Source organism: Octopus sinensis, linkage group LG1, assembly GCF_006345805.1.
Source record: "Octopus sinensis linkage group LG1, ASM634580v1, whole genome shotgun sequence".
NCBI lineage: Eukaryota > Metazoa > Mollusca > Cephalopoda > Octopoda > Octopodidae > Octopus > Octopus sinensis.
The window spans coordinates 121,937,464-121,958,544 of record NC_042997.1 but is presented as its reverse complement, the minus strand read 5'-3'; the positions used below and the strand labels follow the sequence as shown (position 1 = coordinate 121,958,544).

Sequence of the window (21,081 nt, the reverse complement as noted above, 5' to 3'; positions counted from 1 at the left end):
ACCGGCTGTGTTATTCGCGTTATATAATTCAAATTTAAAGTTTCTTACATGTTATAATTAGAAGGTTTTGTTCTCTGATGTTTTCCAATCATAATTAATTAGAACTGAAAACTATAAATTTTATTATCGTTAAACCAACTATTACATTATATATATATATAAGATGAAAAATGTAATAGCATAAAAAAATATACCTCAGGGATTTTATAATATAGACATGCGTAATCGGTCAAACTTGCATGGCTAAGTTAAATTTTGTGTGGGCTGAGTTTCGAATGCCGTTATTTGACCAGTTACATCTATTAGATAACACATAAATACCAAATATCTATGTAGAAGTCACTTATCTTGCTCAATATTCTATCAATTGTAATTCTATAAATGCATTTCCCTGTTTATATATATATATATATATGTATGTATGTATATATATATAATCAAAATAAGCAACAAGGATATCCTTGTTGCTTATTTTGATTGTAACCACCCCATTTGATTTATATGGATAATACCATACCAAATTCTGGTGCGTTTAACTTAAGTGCCATAGTCATCTGAATCTAAATTTTTGCTGAACTATATATATATATATATATATATATATATATATATACACGCATACAGAGAGAGATACTCTTAACTTAATGCGCTGTGCGACTACAGCGCATATACATATATAAAAGATATTACTGAATCTTGAGTGAGCGGGCTGCACCAGATGTATAATGCAAGAAAACATAAATTTGCATGCGTAATCAAGAAGCAGACAGTGAAAGAATTTGGGAAAGAGATGGAGAAGGAAATAAAAATGATAAGAAGAGAAAGTGGAAAGTGTCAGGTGGAAGGAAACATTTCTTTTTTCTTCTTCCTTTCAGACCGAATTTCCCTCTTCTTAACTTCCTGTCTCTGTATGCAACCCCAAGTTGTCTTGCCTTCTCCTTCAATTTCAACAATTCGTTCAAACACAGATTGCGTACGACACTACTGCCTCTGAAGAAGGGCACTGTTCGAAATGTTGTGCAATCAACCTCCCCTTCCCGTGAATCAACTGATCTATACCGTGAGATAATATGTACATATGTTAACCTGTATCACCATATATTCATGCACATTCATAAACATAAGTACATATACAAACATGAAGACACGGTCACATGTAGATACAACCATACATATCCATATATATATACATATAGAGATATTTCCTGGGTGTTGGAGTGAGTATAATTTTATTGGCTCATTAACATTCTTGGAGGATTGGAAACAAAGGGAATGAAAAGAAACTATTGATTATTGGAAAATACTTAATTTTTTAAAATGACAAATGCTCGATATGTCGCTACTCTATGCGTAGGTATGTGTGTGTGTGTGTGTGTGTATGTGTGTGTGTGTGTCGGTGTGTGTTTGTGTGTGTATGTCTGTTTAAGCAGGGTGTGGGCAAAAGTAAGCATACAGTAGCTTTATGTGAGTGGAATGTTCTATTCAATTCCCTCTTACTTTTTGGGGAAAATAATTCTGTTTCTATGTTCTTTTGCGTGAAGTCATATAATTCTTATCCTATAAAAGAAATAGAGAAATGAATATAACATTTCACTTAGATTAAGCAACAGTATACCTGCTTTTCCTCAGCCCTGTATAAATACACACACTCTCACACATTCACACAAAGTCTCACATATACACATTCATTTAATATTGTAGGTGAAAAGCCACAACACTTTCAATTTCGAAATCCTATTGGTGTGTAACTCCATTAAAAAGAAGACATTGACATTTCTGCAAGAAAAGAATTCATATTGTCATGGAATAATTATATTTTGATCTAGCATCACCCGTCAAATCATTGCTCCCTCATTGTATTCGTAGGAAGTAAAAAATGTAAAACAAATAAATATATAACATTGAGTTTGAGTTATTCAGAGTATTTTGCTTGAATGTACTTTCCACAATAAAGGAAGAACAAGAAGAGAAACACGGGTGAAGAGCAAATACATCGAAAGGATGATGCTATTAATAAATTTCATAGTGTATTTAGTTACTTTAATTTAGATTATTATTAAAATACAGCACGCGTTGTTCGAACATGCTTTGCATTCGTTATTAAGTTCGAACATGTTTGCATTTGTCATTAAGTTCGGACATGTTTTGCATTCGTTATTAAGTTTGAACATTTTTTGCATCCGTTGTTAAATTCGAACATGTTTTGCATTCGTTATTAAGTTCAAATATGTTTTGCATTCGTTATTAAGTTCAAATATGTTTTGCATTCGTTAAGTTCGAACATGTTTTACATTCGTTATTAAGTTCGAACATGTTTTGCATTCGTTATTAAATTCGAACATGTTTTGCATTCGTTATTAAGTTCGAATATGTTTTGCATTCGTTATTAAATTCGAACATGTTTTGCATTCGTTATTAAGTTCAAATATGTTTTGCATTCGTTATTAAGTTCGAACATGTTTTACATTCGTTATTAAGTTCGAACATGTTTTGCATTCGTTATTAAGTTCGAACATGTTTTGCATTCGTTATTAAGTTCGAACATGTTTTGGATTCGTTATTAAGTTCGAACATGTTTTGCATTCGTTATTAAGTTCGAACATGTTTTGCATTCGTTATTAAGTTCGAAAATGTTTTGCATTCGTTATTAAGTTCGAACATGTTTTGCATTCGTTGTTAAGTTCGAGCATGTTTTGCATTCGTTATTAAGTCCGAACATGTTTTGCATTCGTTAATTTACATATGTTACTGTAAAGAAGGATTCCTTCCACTCAAAATGTTAAAACCCCATAACGAATGAGTCAAAGTTAAATCAATTAAAATAGTGAAATATTAACCAGAGTACTTATTTCTTCGATATTTATTTATTGAATGGAATAGTGACATTGCCGGCCACAGGTCAACTCGAAGAATTATTTTCATAGGTGTTATGAGAAACAGACATACCAACAGAAGCTACTCAATTTTTTTTTAATCTCCCCGCCAACATTTTCTTTTAACACAACATGCATCACATTTGGAGTTATTCTCGGCAGAATTTGCCAGCTACATCAACGCAGTTATTTCTCTATCGTGAACTTTACCAGTTTCTTACCATTCTCTGGAGACTCTACCTTATGTTCCAGTTCTTTTATCAATGTTGTGCAAATTTTAACAATTTTTTGTCCTTACCTTACTCCACAGAATTTACACATATTACCTTTTTTTTCTCTCAAACTTTTCTTTTAAACCCATTTGCCTTTGTGAAAACATGAAAGACAACTTCCCTATTGATCCCACCATCTCAAATATTTCACCGATATCTTTATTCTGTCACGCTATCACACCGTCTCATCTCCTTACGCGTTCACACCAACCACAAAATGACTACACACCAACAGCTGCTCCCACCAACACAACTATACTTCCACTTTTGAATATCTCTATACACATACGCCACTCTGCCACACACAAACCGCTTCTTTTTTATATCTACTTCCAGAAAGGATACATATTTATATTTGCATTTACACACCCACATTTTGTTCCCATCCTAACCCCTTAGAACGGAAGTTCCACCTGGATTTTTGTACTCAAATTTGAATTACTTCAGTCTACTGGCAACCGATAAATTGCCTTGTTAGCTCAAGCTCAATGGAAGGGTATATAATGATTGCTGTCAGAAGAGATATACGCCTGCTGTATTCCGTGTCCGCCACCTAAACTCAAATGTATTCTAACCTCATCAAATTGGTTACCTCACCACGTGTAATTGTTGCGACTGAACACGAGAACTAACCGGCTCACAACTTGTCTAACGTGCTACATGCTGTATCTAATACACTTAATGTCACTGATATATCGCGTCGTGTTTGAGGTTGTCAGAGTGAGGAACACAAATCTCTACTACTCTGTATAGATTTACTGCTAACAGAATTCCGTTCAGTATGATAGCGAAAACAACGAATGGAGATTTAAAATTTTCCAAAAGGAAGCAATTTTAGATTTCTTTGAAATTATTTCTAGTTTGTATTCTAGCATCTGGTTACGAAGACACCTGCGAAACCTTAAACAATGAGAATCTTAATTAAAGTGTTAATAAATACAAACAAATGTACAAACAAATTTCTTCATTCATTAGTCTGTATCTACACACACACACACACACACACACACACATACACACACACACACACACTCACACGCATATACGCGGAGAAGCGTATATACATAAGGAGCATTGAGCGAAATATTTCTTCCAGTTGCATAATTGCAAATATTCATTTTGATATTTCACAGAAAAGAACAGAAAAACAAAATATCATTTTTCCATTTATTATCTATGACTATACTGAGATTATGCATACAAGTAAATCTTTAATTTTCATAATACTTTTTGGATAAGACAATTCGGAATAAATTCAAGTATTTTTGTTAAACTGAATAAGATATTTGTTTTAATCTATTCACGAAGAGAAGATTCTTTTAACTACAGACAAGGAAAAAATGTTTCTTTCAGTCGTGAAAATGACAATAGAATTACAATGGACGCCTACGCATTTATGCAAAATATTTCTGATGAACAGTGTTACCAAAATCGATCTAGATAATTACTGTTTGATTTGAGATTTGAATAAAAATTATAATCAGTGGGAATAACAGTAATATTTCGCATTTCATTACGTACATACATAAAGACACGTGTACGTAATTGTGGACGCGTATGTGGGTTTGAGTATACACCCACCCACACACACACACACACACACACACATATATATATATATATATATATATATATATGGATAAATAGATAAATAGATTAGATAGACGCACACGTGTGGTGTGAGTGTATATACATGCACACATACATGCATATATATGTGTATATATATATATATATATATATATATATATGGCTATGTGCTGATATATGTGTGTGTGTGTGTGTGCGCGCGCGCGGCTATGTGTGTAGATGCATATATATATGTGTGTGTTTAGGCACACGTAATAATTATATGAAACTGAATTTCTTTGACTTGTAGCTCTGAATCTCTTTTCTTGCTCTTCAAAATATTAATGAATGCCAATTTAGTAGCAAAACCATTAGAAATATTATCGAGATATGATTTGTTATTAGCACATCGATATTTTATTCGTTGTTAAATTATTGTTTGGATATAGTATGCGCTTACACATTTTCATAACAATCTTCATTATCTTCAACAGTTTTATTTCTTCAGAATCATGTGCAAAAGAACATTGTCAAAGTCTAGCGAGATTTTAATACAGATTTAATGGCAAAGAGCATACGATTGTTTACGGAATTAAGGGATTACATTTAATGAAATAACAAATAGATTATGTACAAAAAAAAAAAACACATTCTTTTGCACTCAATTAATATCCATATTATTCCCTGCAAAAAGTCAGCTCTTCATTTGATAAAAATTACATTACCGCACAGCACTCATCTGTAGTCCATTCCTTTCACTGTAGGTGTTACTCTATTTTTCGGTTTTTGTGCCTCCCTCTTTCTCATACTAATTTTGGTGTTAGACTAAGAGAAAGGTCGTAATGAGCCACTCACATCTTCGCTTTCTTCATATATGCCAAATAGTAGATCGAGGCGCTTTCGGCTTTTACTCCCTGACTGAATTATGTGCTAACCAGAGTTAGCACATACACGTGCTCTCTGTATGTGTATATTTGTATGTATGTATGTAAGTACATAATTCCATGATTAATGGTTATGGCTTAAATGATTGGGCGTATATATACTCTCTCTTTTACTTGTTTCAGTCATTTGACTGCGGCCATGCTGTAGCATCACCTTTAGTCGAGCAAATACTTATTCTTTGTAAGCCTAGTACTTATTTTATCGGTCTCTTGCTGAACCGCTAAGTTACGGGGACGTAAACATACCAGCATCTGTTGTCAAGCGATGTTGGGGGAACAAACACAGACACAAACACACACACACATATATATATATATACATATATACGACGGGCTTTTCTTCAATTTCCATCTACCAAATCCACTCACAAGGCTTTGGTAGGCCCGAGGCTATAGTAAAAGTCACTTCCCCAAAGTGCCACGCAGTGGGTCTGAACCCGGAACCATTTGGCTGGTAAGCAAGCTACTTTATTTCATAAATTTGTCATATATACAGTACAAAGAGCTTTGCAGGCTGGACAAACACATTAATGAATGAAATGAATTATAATGAATAGATGAGAGATGAAACCCAACGCCCGCCGATTGGATTTTTCTCGAAAACATATTTTCTTTTTTTTTTTAAATCAATATAAGGTTTCAAGCCTTTTACAAGGAGGAGGCACTAAAACCTCTTACTTAACATATTTTCATTTTTCTTTCTTAAAACACAAAATTGAGGTTATAAACCACTACAAAATAGTCCAATAAGGTGAGGTTTCAAACTCTGTAACGAGGGTTTTTCACCTCCTACTCTTCGATATATCCAGCGATATATTCATCATTATCTTCAATGCCGCTTGAGTTCCTGCATCCCGCCATTTCCCATGCCTCACTCATGTAGGACATGTAAGTCGTGTAAGGGCCACCCGGCCATATGCGACACTCCTCCCCAAATCCTTTAAGCCTTTCCCACAAGGGAAGCCTTATGACCTCCACAGCTATCTGCGGAGGCCATTCGGGATCCCATGTGAAGGGCATATCTATTGTTTCTTTATGTTCTTCTACTATTTTTTCCACCTCCCCACCCTTGTAGAAAAAGATAATCAATTGATCAACTTTAAGGGTGGGGGTGGTTTCTTCCACCGTGGGTGGCGCAACTTCGGGGCATGCAGTCGGTACATCATCTCTCTGCTGAGATGACCCGTTCTTCTTCTTTCTTTTTTTTCTTTTATTCCTGGCTTCGGGAGATTGGAGCTCTTCCGCCTTGTCCGGAGACTCTCCCCCGCCTCCCGAAGCCTTAGGTTCCTTCGGCGGGCAACTATTGTTGCCCGCCTTCTTCATTTTTAATCCTTTTTTAGTTAAGGAGGCTGAAGCCTCCTCGACCATATCCACCTCTCCCTTTGACCGGGTAGGGGAGGTGGCATCTGGCGACTGTTTCAGGACATTACCATGGTCCTGGGGGCAGTTCCTTTTAATGTGGCCTGGCTGGAGGCATGAGGCCACTTTCGGGGACGTCCCTCAAGTATCACCGGATACCTGCAGCCAGCCATTTTCAAGAAATCTGGAAAAACCAGTTCTGTAACGGCCGATGGGGTCCACAGGGCCAAAATCGCTTTTGACCCTTCCCAATCGACCGCCGGCAATACCCTTACATTTAAGAGCCTGGGCCCGCCATCCCCAAGTCCCCGTCGGATGGTATCTTCAATCCAACCCGCTTCGGTGCCCGGGGGGAGCCCAGATACCCAGGCTCGTATTAATTTTCTTCCATAATATGACGGAAGAAACAAAATTTCCTTGCCTTCTAAAGGGTGACTCGAAAACTGGCGAGCCTTTTCCCCGTTGTCAAACAGCAACCATACGGTCTATTTTGCCGAACCGCTAAGTTACGGGGACGTAAACACACCAGCATCGGTTGTCAAGCAATATAGGGGGGACAAACACAGACACTAAAACATATACACACACGTACAAATATATATATATACATATATACGACGAGCTTCTTTTCAGTTTCCGTTTACCAAATCCACTAAGAAGGCTTTGGTCGGCCCGAGGCTATAGTAAAAGACACTTGCCCAAGGTGCTATGCAGTGGAACTGAACCCGGAACCATGTGGTTGGTAAACAAGCTACTTACCACACAGCTACTACTACGCCTTCTTTTGCAAACTATATTTATTTCTTTATTGACCACTGGGGGCTAAACAAAGAGGGGACAAACAAGGAAAGACAAAGGGACTATGTCGATTACATCGACTACAGTGCGTAACTGGTACTTATATAATCGACCCCGAAAGGAGAATGAAAAGTCGACCTAAGCGGAATTTGAACTCAGAATGTAACGGCAGACGAAATACCGTTAATCATTTCGCCCTGCTTGCTAACGATTCTGCCAGCTCGCTGCCCTAAACTATATTGAAAACTATATTGCAAACCATATTGAAAAACATATTTTCGGAGAAAATTGAGGATAGCATTTGAAAAGCATTACCTTCCCATTTTCGTAGCTCGATTGTTTCATTTGTAATATTGTAATTAGTCGTGATGACGTGAAGCTGGCAGAATCGTTAGCACGCTGAGCTTTACGCTTAGCGGCATTCTGCCCGTCTTTACGTTCTGAGTTCAAAATCCTGCCATGGTCGACTTTGCCTTTCATCCTTTCGGGGTCGATAAAATAAGTAACAGTTGGACGCTGGACACGATGTAATCGAATTACCCCACTTCACTGAATTCGCTGGTCTGGTGCCAATATTTGAAACCAATATTGTAATTAATTGTAATGAAGGTGACTTTTAATGAAAAGTTTAATCGTATTTGGAAGCAAATTAAGAATTTAATGTTCACTGATGCAACGCTTGTGAGGGAAACCATTACATATTTAGCAACTTCGGGATCGATAAATTAAATAGCAGTTACGTACTGGGGTCGATGTAATCGACTTAATCCGTTTGTGTGTCCTTGTTTGTCCCCTCTATGTTTAGCCCCTTGTGGGTAGTAAAAAAAAATAGTCTTTACATATTTAGCAACATGAAAAAGGATAGACACTTAGCTAACGTTGTCCTAGCTAAAAAAAAAAAAATACAAGGATTTTCCAAGCAGGAATAACTCAGATCCGATATCAACCCGTTTCTGCTTCACATCCGCATATGCAACTGTAATATACATTACTGTCCAACAAAGTTATTATTTCTGCATTATGAAGGGTTTATTTTTATGAAATAAAAGCGTGCTCTTTGGGAATGTCAGCAAAAATATTTATATCATGTACAATAAGACACACACACATACGAGGAGAAGCAGAAGAAGTAGAAGAAGAAGAATTACTACAAAGAAAATATTAAATACATAATAATAATAATTGACATCTACAGTTTAAAATTTGTCTTCCTTCCACGTCAATTTTTGCAAGTCATTTTAAACGTACACACATTTGTTTATTTTTCTATAGTATTTATTTACAGTGCCATTCATCTAATTATATACTTTTACTCGATTTACAGATTACATAGAATGTTGCTTCCGGCCCTTTCTTAGAATTTTGAAGGATATTTTACTAGATTTTGAGTGTTATATTTAATACAGTATCCAATAATCAGTCTCTGCTGTACAATTATATTTCATAGGTCGCCAGCATAGTTTTCCCTGCTAATTATATCAGCAGTCTACTTAATGATTTAACCCATCTATGATTACAGAAGACTTCGAAACTTTTCAACACGAAGATTGGCACTGGAGTCAGAAGACTTCAGTAACTATCATTACTATCATTATACATAATTGCTTATGGCTATACTTCATTAAAGACGACTATTATATCACCGACATTTATTCAAAGAAAGGCTTTACAATTGATTGTAGACAAAGAATATTAATTTCAGTCAGTAACAGTTGCGTTTGATCTCATAGATTTTAGTATTTTTTCTGTGCTAAAATGTTAATTTCTTTATTTCTAGTGCCAGAGGAAAAATCTCAATTAGCAACATAGTTCGTAAAAATATGCTTTGCGCAGATGGTTCCACTTTGCAGAAACAAGATCAATTAAAAGATTGAACATATTTCTTGCATCCCAGTTAGTGAAACAAAATAAGAAATTGCATCAACTTTAGAGAAACACACACACGATATATATATATATATATATGTGTGCGTGTGTGTGTGTGTGTGTGTGTGTAGATAGATAGATAGGTGAGAGACCATAAAATTTGAAACTATTATGTATAATTTAATGTTCTATTTTCAAATACTTGTAGATGTATAATTATCTTATTAAGGTTAATTTGCTTTATTTATTGCATGTAGTACTGTGCAATATAAAAATTCAGGAAGGAAATCAGCTGCCAACTAAATGAATGTATTGTTACATAGATATAACATCATAAGAAATCAATCGTCCCATGTTACGATGTTAGGAAGAGGGTATAAAATATACTCCTAGTCTTATCTTATGCATCAAGATACCCATTTGTTTTAAACCCGATGGGATAATGTATCGTTGTTCTGAAAACACTGGATAAGAAAAATATAGTACATTCGCTAGAGAAAGACAAAAGAATAGAAAATGTGTTAAGGTTGCTTTGGTTGTGTATCGAAGTATCCATGCCCGATATTCGACTTCCAGTGAGCAATAAGCGCGTGCATTTATTGCAATTTCACCTGCTTCTTTATGAAACAATTCAAAGAACATATAAAATCGTCATACAGGATTTCTCTGTGTGTTTTAGAAGACCGATGAATATAATTATATATCACCAACTGTTGAAGTTTATATTTCTTACAGAATTATTCTGTATTATTACTTTACTATGTGAGCTTTATCATTTGGTAGTGTAATGAAAGCTATTTCAAGCCATCTCTAATTAAATGTTAATGATAGTTCCCCATATTTTTACAATAACAAATATTTACATGTACACGAGAAAATAACTCAAAATTTTATATTTCTATGAGATATTCCAAAATTGGAAATGAAAATGCATAGGAATGTCTCACTGTCATAATTCCCTTCTCTTGATAAAAGAAAAAAATGGTAACAATTTAATTTGGAATTCAATGAAATTCTAATACATTTTACTAAAAATACATGTATACCTTGATACCACTTTTTGAAGCAAAACCGAGATGGTTTATTTTTCAGACAAGTTGTATCTAGGAAAACCCATTTCTTGTTTAACGGTAAATACCTACATATCTAATGTAATCTTATCAAAGCTCATACTATATATTTTTTATTATGCTCTATCTAGGGCATTAGTATCCAATGTGTTTATTCCTCCTTCTAGGTAAGAGGATGTAATTTAAGTGAGAAGATGCTAGCATTTCATGTGACCAAGTATAAGTACCTCGTTGACATACGCAGAGATGAGATAGACTGTTTACGTACGAGCTACATCTAAATTGATATAGGGCGGATGACACAATATACTCTGAAATGCAGGCAAGTGTTGACTTTTCAGTATGCCAGGAAATAGCGGCCACTACTTCTTATAGGGTAGTGATAGAAGGAATTGTTCCTCTGTAGGTATCAATTATAATATATTATATTCATACACATAGAATTATTTGCCATTGAAACATTATTTCGAACTATTACTAAGAACTGTCATTGATATTGAATTAGTGAGTAGTTGAAACACATTTCATTGGACTACCGAATGATTACACCAACAAAAAAGAACAAAAAATAGGTAATATATTTCAACGGATAGTGAGATATGCTTTTATTTACTGGCCATTTAAACGTATCAGTAAATCTTGCCTGACTATTTTATGTGTATGTGTCTTGACATTTTTATGTGGTTTGTTGGCGAGACACTGAGAAACCGAAGCTGAACCGATATAATCCAGGATGGAACTAATATTTCATTTTAGCATTTTTAATGTTAATGTTCTGGATTGCGTGTACCATTAATGGGTTTGAGCTTCACAGTGTCGTTTACATTTTGCATTTCTACAACATATAATGTAAATGTTGTTGGTATTTTCTACTAAATTACACAAATTATGGTCTGCTGTGTATGTGAATGATGTTCAGTGTGATGATTGTTTCTTTCTAATATTAGAGAGCACTCATAAGACACAGCAGGGATTTGAGAACTGATAGTTTTAGAGTATTATTTGAAGTCGCTTTCTTAGGTGTGAGGTTGAAATAATTATGCAGCTGTGGCATGGAAATTGTTGGAAGATATGAATGCAATATCTCTACGTATGCTTTGTGTGTGATTCTGCAAGTATCTAATTGTAAGTGGAGAAGAATGGCTGAGAAGATATCTCAAAGTGTTAAACAGATTAGAAAGTTGTAGATTCAAGATATCATGCTATTTTACTTTAATTTAGAGCAAGGGATTCTTGTGCTGCCATAAAATAGCTACTTTCATTCGTTTATGGTTTTAAACCAAATATAATCACTTTTTCATTTCCATTCAAGTATCATAGTTTTCATTGTACAGATCGACACATACGTCTTAACCCTTCTGTATATAACCAGTGCTCATATTTACATATAACTATAGAGAAGTTCGCGTATGAACTTTTCTATGCAATAGTACACTCATAAGTGTGCATTGTTTACTAAGCTACTTACACTGCATTGCCCACCTAGTATAAGCTATACACAATTGTCAAAGAACACGAAAACATATTTTACTAATGATAAAGCACAGTCGAAACAAATATACAACTGACATAGCACATACCCTACACAACCGACGAAATTCGAAAATAATACAAGAAAGAAATCGATATACAGTTGTTGCAGTAAAACACATTTATGCGATAATAAATGAAAATGGTTCGCTGGCGTAAAATAGTTGAAAATATTATGACGATGATCATGATGATGACGGCGACCGTAACCACGATATATTATGATGATGATGATGACGATGACCTAGGAACATTTAACATGCAACGACACTCCTTGACTTCTCCGAACAGAATCCAATAGCAAAGAATCAAAAAGCCAACGAAACAGATCAAGAAAATACAGTGATCAAAATGCTAAAGGATAATTAATAAGATCGGTAAAGAAAAATAATCTTGATCATTGTCTCATATAATTAAAGTATTAAAATTGTTCATAGCAGTTGGCGATATGACACTTTGTGTGAACAATGAATCGCAGCACGATTCATATTAACATTCGAATGAAGCCTTTTCACCACTAAAAAGATTATAACACTCACATACACACAAAAATCATGCAGTTCAACCCAAGGTGGAACGAGGAATTCGTATTGTGAATTCTATGCATAAAAAGTACTAATGATTGATACACGCAAAAGTTGTCATCACCAGTAATAATAAACTTGCTCCTGGTGTAAACAACAATATACTAAATATTGGATGTTAATTTTCAAGACCCGCAAATTAGAGGGAAATGTCATAAGATGTTATAAAAATACAGCAGTATAACAAAAGCGAGCACAAATTTCAATGAAAATATGTGGAAGACTTAAAAATAGAAAATTGTAAAGATATCATGCATCAGATGGAAGTCTAAACCTGAACATATTTAAATAATTAAAATCAATATATCTTAGTATCGGCCAGCAAAACTGGAAGTACCAAGATATAAGCAATACAAAACTCGAAGTCGCATACAAAACACGAATAATTTTTTTTTTTTTTTGGTTTTGAAGGAGGGCAACAAGTACAAAGCAGAGACTGAAATGTCAGAGTTATAACGAGAAAAGAGAGAAACAGTTGCAGGAGTCAAGAAAATGTCTTAAATGTAATTTATTGATAGAACTACAGAATGTCCCGTTAAAGAAAGGCAAAGGAAACAGCGACTGAGTCCATGAGCTAGAAAACTCATATATATTTCTTTACTGCCCACAGGGAGGCTAAACATAGAGGGGACAAATAAGGACAGACAAAGGTATTAAGTCGATTACATCAACCCCAGTGCGTAACTGGTACTTAATTTATGGACCCCAAAAGGATGAAAGGCAAAGTCGACCTCGGCGGAATTTGAACTCAGAAAGTAACGGCAGACAAAATACCTATTTCTTTACTACCTGCAAGGGGATAAACACAGAGAGGACAAACAAGGACAGACAAACGAATTAAGTTGATTTTATCGAACCCAGTGCGTAACTGGTACTTATTTAATCGACCCCGAAAGGATGAAAGGCAAAGTCGACCTCGGCGGAATTTGAACTTAGAATGTAACGCAGACGAAATACCGCTAAGCATTTCGCCCGGCGTGCTAACGATTTTGCCAGCTCGCCGCCCTTGAGCTAGAAAACTCATATAGACAGAGACGAATAACATAGCTGGGTGGTGAGGGAGCTAGCAGATCACCCGGTGCGACACTTTTATGAGGGCAGCACTTTTGGATCAGGTGTATAAGCCTGTATGGACTTGGGTAACTCGAAAGGGTTGCAGCAAACTCAATTACAACACCGGGCGGAACATATTCTTGCTACGCTATTGACAAAGACAAAAGAAATTCCAACAACAGAGAAGCGCATGTAGCAAAGCTTAGGATGTAAGATTATTCATTGTGGCACAAAATTAATGTCATCCGTTTGCAAAATGTATGATATGAACAGAATGCATCAAATAAATGCAGAAAGTGTTGAGAAGATGCGGAAACATTTAATCACGTTGTCTCTGGCTTCCAGAGTCTTAGTTAAGACAGGAGTCATCTTCAAGCATCACAGATTTCGAGCACACATGTACTGGAAGTTACCTCGCCTTAATGAAATGTTTAACAGTTCATATATCATGTTTAAGTGCGGCACTTTCAATAAACTTAAGTATGGAACGCCATTCAAGACATAATTGAAATATTTCAGTTAACACAACATTGTTATGAAAGTCTAGGAATTTGTACGTTAAAAAAAGAATTATGAGTATCTACGGAACGTGCAATTCTCATTTAAACCGCTATAGAACTGTTAGACTGTAAGACGAAACGCCTTCTGATTATTAGTTACGGCTCTTGAGGATCTGAGCATAAATAACATCAAGGTTCTTGTAGAATCGTTAGAACGTCGGAGAAAATGATTTACACTATTTCTTTTGGCTCCCTCTGTTCTGAGTTAAAATTCTGTCCTGTTCCACAGTACGTATTACCTCTCAGGAGAAAATATCTAGTACCACACTAATTGATGTAATCGATTAAACATCTACCTTCCAAAGTACTAGCCTTGTGCCTATGCTAGAAATCTTCATCAGTAGTAGTAGTAGTAGTAGTAGTAGTAGTAGTAGTAGTAGTAGTAGTAGTAGCAGCAGCAGCAGTATCAGTTCTAGTATTGTCGTTCTTAGTGTCGAGTAAACTAATGGAGAATAAACAAATGCACTAAGTCGCATACCTTGATTCTAGAACCGTAAAATAGAAAATTGGTTATTGGTGATCGACAATATATTTTCCAAATTGTATTAAGTGTTAGGTTCGATACAATAGATCAAATGCACAAAAAAGATATTCCCCAACATGTTTGCACACCAGCCACTAAAACCTTGACAGATGTAGCTGCAAAATGTTAATTAGTCTGAGAATAATGCTAATTGTATGACTTTAATAGAATTATAAAGTATTTTAAAATTGTTCGAATGATAATGGCATTTGTACTATTGTTCTTGGATAATAATAATATATATATATATATATATTTTCCGTCTGGGACTGTAAATTACAAATCACACATATACTTCTCTTACATAATAAGGTTGAAATTTTTTGGTTTCTTTCAGTAAAATAATGTAATCAATGCCAGTAGTTCCGCTACTAAACATTGATTGCAGAAATATATTATAAAACCTATACGGAAGAATAATATTATTTTAAAAATTTCAATTCCTATGGTATATTAAAATCTTTATACGGATGAGGAACATTTATCCTTTTATTGGTTTCAGCCAGAAGCTATGGCCATAGTAGATCAACACCTTTCAATGTGTTTGGGTGTTTTTTCTGTATTGTTTTTGGTGAAACAGCTAGTTGGACGGAGCTGCTTTTTGTGCCTCGTGCCGTAATGTGTCTTCGTATGGTATTACAGATAAAAATTTGTTCAGAGGCATTGTGAAGACCTACACATCTACACCTCGTTAATCTCTGAGATTGATCGTTAGAATGTCGAACAATTGCGAACCCTTGAAACCTAAAATGATGTTGAGAGTCTTTATTCGGGATCGCGAAGACGAGATCTTTGGTAATATACGGTAACGTCCAACTAACACAAAACCGCGCCTTATTTGAAATTAATTAAAATCTATTTAAACGAAAATTACACTTTCGACCGGAGTTAAATAATTTAGTCAGCGTTTGTAAACACAACAATAATCTCGAAATTACATCGCAGTCCTTAACACATATATCACTGTATAAATAAATTAGTCTCATGTGAATGGTGTTCTTATTTCATCATTCTACTTCGATTTCTTTGATTAAATTTGCTTAACGACATTCTCCTTATATAGAGAGATATTGGATTAGATTTACCAATATTTATGTAAATTGGTATTAGTGCCTTACCAAACACAATTAGCAAAATCTATCAAATTTTCTTCCCAAACCTGAAATATATTCCTTAGTATGAAGAAGTATTTTGTGCTTGTATCTTCAATACTATACAAATACACAATATATAAACATGGCACACACTGGTGTAAGCTGTGGCTTTCTGCCAAATTTCGTCTTTTCTATTAAAATGTTTGTCTCATTTCTTGGCTTGCTATCTTTATATGACTTAGTTTTCACTCATTGAACATATCTCTTTATCTCCAGCGTTCTGTTTTCTCATTTCATCTTATATTGGAATTAATTTGCCGGAGACTTCCATTTCCTTCCTGCCTAGAGAATTGCTGAGAAATTGTAAATTGTAGCTGTAGTCTATTTTCGAACGAAAAGACCGAAGACGAAAACAACATATGTGGAATTGGTTATTAGGAACCTACACCTACTGACCTTCAAGTTTTAGGTCTATATAAATGTTAGGTTTTGTAAAACCAAGCAATACTAAACAATTACATTGTTTCATGTAAAATGTAAGGTCCTATTATTTGTAACATATAATGTGTGACTTCTGAGAGATATGTTTACCCGGAACGAAATCATGTGATTCCGGATGAAAAATTTTCAGTTAGATGGAAATAGAAAATCACAATTATTGTATTTTTCATGTTATCATCGTACACCATAACTGCACAGCAATCCATCCATCCATCTTTCCGCCTACACACACTCACACATATTGTTATCTAAATATATACCTATACATCACAATGGGCATGACTTTGACAACAAATCCGATTTCTAGTTCGGTTTCCAAACCCTCTTTCATGGCTTATTCATTTGTTCGTTCATTGGTGTTAATACTTTTTTCAGTAGATCAATAAAAGGGAACTTAAGACAGTAGTCGTGAAGCGTCAACTGCTAATAATATATATATATATATATATATATATATATATATATATATATATATATATATATATATATATATACATATATATACACACATATATATGATATATGATATATAAAAAGCATGTAACACAAATAAATATCTGTAAGTATAAAAACATCCGAATTTCTGAGTGCCTCATTTCTTCTAATATAAAATACCTGTACATCATCTCCAGACCTTCTAATATATATATATATACATAAGCAGTTGACATATAAATAAATATGTGTGTGTATCTCTCTCTCTCTCTCTCTCTCTCTCTCTCTCTCTCTCTCTCTCTCTCTCTTATATATATATATATATATATATATGTGTGTAAGTTATATATACGTGTGTGTGTGTGTGGTGTGTGCCCGTACCTGCATGTTAGTCTATGCACATATACGTAGTATTGTATATTCGTCGTAGTTGCGAATCACTATTAAGGTTTTTGATCAACCAAACTACTTGTTCGTCGAATATATGTGTAAAAGGCTGCATATTCCACAAAAAAGGTGTCGCCTTTACGTAAATCGAAGATGAATAAGAGTGACACATTGTGACATATAAATCACCGTTACAATCCAACCGAACAGTTTCCGTGCGTGTTCCGTCTAGTTTTACTCAACGACTTGGGTCGAATTATGGTAATATATGCAGTGGTTTCAAAATCGGGGATCGCATATTTTGGGTGCAAACTTCTTTTGAACATGTTGTCGTCTTCCACTCACTCACTCACTCACCCAGACATACACCCCCTCACATACTAAATTCATTCACCCACTCACTCACTCACCCAATCACTCATTCAATCACGCACTCAGTCACTCACTCACTCATACAACCAAACACTCACTCATCACTCACTCACTCAACCACTCACTCACTCACTCCCATCATATATAACCTGTCTTAGAGGAATATCATTCTTTGGAAAAAAGGTTATTGTGCAACGTATGAGAATATAAGTGAAACGAAGAAAATTGCTGACATTCAAACATGAGACAAAAGGTCTACAATATGTAATAATAAAGAATCCTCAACGCATACAAATTATTGCATCTGTTTCATGAAATTATTGAAAAACTTCCGTTTCCATGCTCATTTTTTTATCTCTGATATATGTAGATTATCATTACAATGCATTATTACCTTTTTAAATGAGTTTTTGTCAATATAACAACAGTAATGTAATTTAATTCAATTTATCGCAGTCACTTTTATACAAATTACGAGCAGGCTAACAGTACAAAATTACGAAGTTACAATCACCTCGAATTTTTTAAAACTATTATAGATAAGTGAGTATTCAACAAAAACTAATCATTTGGTTTAATATGACATTGTTTTTATTATAACTCGACAGTCACACACACAGTTTTTTTTAATCAACATAGAAGCTTCGACGGGAAACACACACACACACACACACACACACACACACACATATATATATATATATATGGGCAGAATTTAGGCTACTTGAAATATTTGCCACATATTTCTACTGTTAAAAGGTAGAAACACTGAAGTTACCATGGAGAAAACTCTCTCTTATGGTAAAAAGGTGTGAAAACACCTGGTCCATTCTGTGTCGTCATTTATTAGGAATCCCAAACATCGATGTTTCGAGATTTTCTATTCTCATTCCAATGAGATATACCCAAGAGAGGCAACTCTGAACGAACTTAATAAAGCCGTACCTTTATATGTAATTCGGTTAATACGATGTCTGGGATTCCTAATGTTTGGCGATATTGAACGAACCTAATGTTTTGACACCTTTTTACCATAAGTGAGACTTTTTCTCTGCGGAAACTGCAGTGCATTTGCCTTTTAGTACTTGAAATATGTGAAAACCATATTTCAACTAACCTTAATTAAATTATGATTAATACGAAAACACTGCTTCACGCTAACGCTTCGTTTTATATATATATATATATATATATATATATATATATATAATATATTATATATATATATATATGTGTGTGTGTGTGTGTGTGTGTGTGTGGTGCGTGTGTGCATATGTATATATATATGTGTGTGTGTGTGTGTGCATATTATATATAAGTGAGAGTGGACAAACGAAGGAAGAGTACGCAACACATTTATTGAGAGTTACATGTATGGATCAACACAGTTTGATTCAAATTCTTTGGTACACCAAGTTCCAAGCGTGATGTTAATCGTCAGGCATTGGGAATTTGAATTTCAAATTTCCAATGGCTGAAGATTAGCATCACACTTGAAATTCGGAGTACCAATGAATTTTAATGAAACTGTTTTGGTCCATACGTGTAACGTGGTCCAATAAATGTGTTGCGTGCACTTCCTTCGTTTGTCCACTCACATTTACATAACATTTTAAACACTTGAAACCAATTCATATATATATATATATATATATATATATATATATATATATATATATATACACACACAGAGAAAGAGAGAGATGGAAAGAGAAAGAGAGTAGAGGTACAACAAAGTGCCACTATTTACTGGAAATAGCAGTCGATAAATATACTTGATATTCATGTGAATGTCAGCAAGTCTCAATTTTGAAGAATTTATTTAATGTGAATGGTCCAATTGAGGCATAGGTCTAAAGTTAGAAAATATCTGCACAAATTCTGTCATTTTACTTGTGTCATTATAAGATAAAAATATCAATTTATTATTTGGCTTTGGTTTTCTTGTTTCAAATATCAGAAAATTCCATAAATTCTAAGTTTTGTTTCTAATAATGTGAGTAATGATACATAGGTAGGTATGATATTACTAATATTTTTTTAAAGACTCCTGTTGCTTATATTTGAACACGATATAATGTGAAAAAAATCAAATAAAAATGCAAAAATATTACAAAACATGCCATTAATTTTAGTTTCATATTATATATATATATATATATATATATATATATCCGTAATAATGAAGGGTGAAATTAATTAATTTGGAAAAATTATCAATTACACCAAGTAGTCTTCGGCATGTAAAAGCCTCATTCGAGGAAAATTTAAGTAATACTAAGCAATAAGGGTTTAGCAACGAGTTGCCTTACCACATACCGAATTTAGAAATAGCAGTCAAAGGGTTATAGCTATTTCTTCTACTAAAAAGTAGAAGAAATAGCTATAACCCTTTGACTGCTATTTCTAAATTCGGTATGTGGTAAGGCAACTCGTTGCTAAACCCTTATTGCTTAGTATATATATATATATATATATATATATATATATAAACTTAGATATGTTTCGACCAAAGATTGGTCCAGGCCATGTCTAACTTAATAGCACCACCTGATAGGATTATTCGAATCCTGTTTAAGTCAAGTTTTGTTTATGGTCCATTCAAGTAGTGAGTTCTTTTTGGGACCGTTCTAACCAATTATGGGTGGCTTATTTGGTATTCTTTGAAGGAATCTATCCAGACTCCGTTTAAAGTTGATGGGATCCTTTTCCTCTTTGATCTCCCTCGGGACAATGTTAAATAGGGCAGGGCCTGTTGAGGAAAAGAAATTATGTTGCAGTGTACATGTATGTTGTAATCTTGAATTGGGCAGGGGACGTATGGCCCGTGGTCCCAGTCTTGGATGAACCTTGAAGCTAATGTTAAGGTCGTTTGGGCAAAGTTGGCGGTATATTCTCCACATCGTACAAATGATGTACCGCTCACGGCGACGCTGGAGAGAGTAAAGTTTCAAGGCTTTAAGGCGATCCCAATAATCGAGAGCAGCCATGCCTTCAATTCGTTTAGTGAGTGCCCTCTAGGGTGACTCAATCCTGGAGATGTTTTGTCTTGTATGGGGAGACCACAGTGGGCAGCAATATTCGAGGTGTGGCCGTACAAAGGAGGAGAAAAGTGGTATGATGACACCTTGTTCTCTGGACCGGAAAGTTCTTAAGATCCAGGAACTCATCCTACGAGCTATATCGACCTTCTTGTTGATGTGTGCACTCCAACTGAGATCGTCATCAACAATTACACCCAGGTCTCTGATATACATACACATAAATAATATGTATATATACATTTATATA

General features: G+C 34.7%; 1 protein-coding gene across 1 annotated transcript in view; it reads left to right on the top strand.

Annotated features, from left to right (window-relative positions):
- LOC115216511 (glutamate receptor-like) overlaps positions 1-21,081 on the top strand; it is a 701,885-nt gene that overhangs the window by 493,495 nt on the left and 187,309 nt on the right. The gene's annotated exons all lie outside the window — the stretch shown is intronic.